Source organism: Apium graveolens, chromosome 2 (genome assembly GCF_009905375.1).
Source record: "Apium graveolens cultivar Ventura chromosome 2, ASM990537v1, whole genome shotgun sequence".
Taxonomy (NCBI): domain Eukaryota; kingdom Viridiplantae; phylum Streptophyta; class Magnoliopsida; order Apiales; family Apiaceae; genus Apium; species Apium graveolens.
The window spans coordinates 61,656,718-61,660,682 of record NC_133648.1 but is presented as its reverse complement, the minus strand read 5'-3'; the positions used below and the strand labels follow the sequence as shown (position 1 = coordinate 61,660,682).

The 3,965-nt window shown below is 43.3% G+C and overlaps 1 non-coding gene across 1 annotated transcript; it reads left to right on the top strand.

Moving 5' to 3' along the window:
* The first annotated feature begins 3,577 nt into the window (after positions 1-3,577).
* LOC141709476 (small nucleolar RNA R71) lies at positions 3,578-3,684 on the top strand. The gene has a single exon (XR_012570050.1). It is a non-coding gene; the product is annotated as a small nucleolar RNA R71 (small nucleolar RNA).
* The last annotated feature ends 281 nt before the right edge of the window (positions 3,685-3,965 follow it).

The following is a 3,965-nucleotide window of genomic DNA, read 5'->3' as shown; positions in this document are numbered from 1 at the left end:
TCTAAACAAATATGGTTCATCCCACATATACCACTTCACCTCATGCAGAAACTTCTTCTTTTGAGCGGATGTCAAATTAAGAGGTATTATATTGCTGACGAGATAGTTTACAATATCTGCAAACCATGGTTCTTCCTCCTGAATTGCAAACAACTGCTCATCCGAAAAAGATTCATTGATTAACGTCCTATCTTGTGAAGTAGAATCGGGATTCTCCAACCTAGAGAGATGGTCAGCTACTTGATTCTCAGTACCTTTTCTATCTTTGATCTCTAACTCAAATTCCTGAAGTAAAAGCACCCAACGAATGAGTCTCAGCTTCGAATCCTTCTTAGAAACCAGATAGCGAATAGCTGCATGATCAGTGAATACTGTTACTTTCGTACCAAGCAGATAAGATCGAAATTTCTCAAAGCCAAAGAATATAGCCAAAAGCTCCTTCTCAGTAGTGGTGTAGTTCAATTGGGCACCATTTAAAGTCTTACTCGCATAGTAGACCACATGGAAGAGATTTTTCTTGCGCTGTCCCAGAACTGCACCTACCGCATAATCACTCGCATCACACATCATCTCAAATGGTTCTGTCCAATCTGGTGCTGTAATGACTGGTGCCGTGATCAAACTCTCCTTGAGAGTCTCGAATGCTGCCAAACATTCATCATCAAAATTGAAAGGCACATCTTTCTCAAGCAAATTGCACAACGGCTTAGATATCTTTGAAAAGTCCTTGATGAATCGCCGATAAAAACCCGCATGACCAAGAAAACTACGGATTCCTTTCACAGAATTAGGTGGGGGAAGATTTTCAATGACTCCCACCTTGGCCTTGTCCACCTCCAGACCCTTGCTAGAGACCTTATGTCCAAGGATAATGCCTTCACGCACCATAAAATGACATTTCTCCCAATTAAGCACCAAATTAGTTTCCACACATCTTTTGAGTACGGCGCGCAGATTATTCAAACATTCATCATATGAGTGTCCAAAGACGGAGAAGTCATCCATGAACACTTCGACGTTATTTCCAATCATGTCAGAGAATATAGCCATCATACATCTCTGAAAGGTGGCTGGTGCGCCACATAACCCAAACGAAACTCTGCGAAAAGCAAATGTGCCAAATGGACAAGTGAAGGCAGTCTTTTCCTGATCCTCTGGTGCAATACAAATCTGATTATACCCGGAATAACCATCCAGAAGACAAAAATACTCATGTCCCGCCAATCTGTCAAGCATCTGATCAATAAATGGAAGAGGGAAGTGATCCTTCCTTGTGACTTTGTTCAATTTTCTATAATCCATGCATACTCTCCATCCTGTAACTGTTCGAGTAGGGATGAGCTCATTCTTTTCATTTACGACCACAGTGATACCTCCCTTCTTAGGTACACATTGTACGGGGCTCACCCACGAGCTGTCAGAAATAGGATAAATGATGCCTGCATCTAGCCATTTCAGAATTTCTTTCTTCACCACCTCCTTCATGATGGGATTCAGTCTTCGTTGCTGTTCCACAGTTGGCTTACTACCTTCCTCTAGCAGAATTTTATGCATACAATATGAAGGACTTATCCCCTTGATGTCTGCTATGGTCCATCCTATAGCCGATTTGAATTCTCTCAAAATCCTTAAGAGCTTGTCTTCCTCACTACCTGAAAGGTCAGATGAAATAATAACAGGTAACGTAGATGAATGACCTAAAAAAGTATACCTCAAGTGTTCAGGTAATGGCTTGAGCTCCAAGGTAGGTGCTTCCTCTATTGATGGTTTGAGCTTCCCTTTAGCGTTCTTGAGGTCAGAAGTACCAAGAGATTCAAATGGTATGTCCAGCTTTCGCTTCCAGGGAGAAGCCTTCAGATATTGTAATTGCTCGTTGCTATCTTCATCATCGCTGTCAAAATCCCCCACTAAGGCCTTTTCCAATGCATCATACATTAGCATGTGATCGAGTTCCGAAGTAACCGCAGAATCAATCACATCCACTTTTAAGCACTCCTCATCTTCTGTAGGGAATTTCATTGCCTTGAATACGTTGAAGGTCACATCCTGATCTTGGACCCGCATAGTAAGTTCACCTTTTTACACATCTATCAAGGTACGGCCAGTAGCCAAGAAAGGCCTCCCCAAGATTATGGGAATCTTCTTATCTTCCTCAAAATCCAGAATAACAAAATCTGCTGGAAAGAAGAGCTTATCCACTTTGAAGAGCACATCCTCAACTATGCCCCTTGGGTAAGTAATGGAACGGTCAGCCAATTGTAGTGACATGTACGTGGGTTTTGGATCAGGCAGATCTAGTTTTTTAAAGATCAACAACGGCATCAGATTAATGCTTGCTCCCAAATCACAAAGGCACTTGTCAAACGTCAGATTGCCAATTGTGCAAGGAATGGTGAAGCTTCCTGGATCTTTCAGTTTTGGTGGTAACTTTTGTTGCAGAACAGTGCTGCATTCTTCCGTGAGAGCAACGGTTTCAAGGTCATCCAGTTTCACCTTCCTTGAAAGAATAGTCTTCATAAACTTCGCATAACTAGGCATTTTTTCCAGAGCCTCAGCGAAAGGTATATTGATGTGAAGTTTCTTGAACACCTCCAGAAACTTCCCGAACTGTCTATCCAGCTTTTGTTGCTGCAATCTCTTAGGAAAAGGTGGTGGAGGATAGAGCTGTTTCTCCCCTGTATTAGCCTCAGGCAGAGTGTGTTCAACAGTAGTCTTCCTTGGTTCCGCCACTTTCTCCTTTTGCTTAGATTCTTCACCTCTAATTTCAGCTTCTACTTCTTTTGCCTTTTCAGCATCAGCTACTTTTCCAGACCTTAAGGTAATAGCCTTGACTTGCTCTTTAGCTTCCTTCCTGCCTGGTACTTCCGTGTCACTGGGAAGAGTGCCAGGTTGACGATTGAGCACTGCATTGGCTAATTGACCAATTTGATTTTCCAAGGTCTTGATAGAAACCGCCTGACTCTTGCACAACACCTTAAGTTCCTCAAAATCAGCACTAGTAGGTGCAGCTGCACTTCCCTGTTGAGGATATGATTGCCTTGTAGCATACTGCTGTGGTTGCTGGAATCCAGGTGGGTTAAACTGTTTACTCACTCCTTGCTGATATGGTGGCTGAATAGCATTCTGATTATTCCCCCAGCTGAAATTTGGATGATTTCTGTTGTTAGGATGATAGGTCGCTGGCACAGGCTGCTGTTGTCGCTGATAATTATTCACATACTGAACAGATTCGTTTACAAGAGAACACTGATCCGTAGCATGAGAACCTGCACAAAGCTCACAAACCATAGCTATTTGATTAACTCCATACGTAGCCAGAGAATCAACCTTCATTGATAGCGCTTGGAGCTGGGCTGCAATAGCAGTGGCTGCATCAACTTCCAGAATACCTGCTACCTTGCCTGACGTCATCCTCTGAGTTGGGTTTTGATATTCATTTGCAGCCATCGTCTCGATAAGATTATACGCCTCAGTATAGCTTTTAGCCCATAAGGCGCCTCCCGCTGCTGCATCGAGCATGGGCCGAGATTGGGCCCCCAAACCATTATAGAAACCAGTGATCACCATCCAATCCGGCATTCCATGATGTGGACATTTTCTCAACATTTCCTTGTAGCGTTCCCAAGCCTCGCACATAGATTCTGTAGGTTGCTGCGCAAACTGAGTAAGAGCACTCCTCATAGCAGCAGTCTTTGCCATCGGATAAAACTTCACCAGAAACTTTTGCGCAAGATCTTGCCACGTAGTGATGGACCCAGCTGGTTCAGAATGTAACCAGTCTTTAGCCTTGTCCCTTAGTGAGAATGGGAAAAGCCTCAACTTGATAGCCTCATCAGTCACACCATTATACTTAAAAGTGCTGCAGATCTCGACAAAATTCCTTATGTGCATGTTGGGGTCTTCAGTTGCCGCTCCTCCAAAAGAAACAGAATTCTGCACCATCTGAATAGTGCCCGGCTTGATTT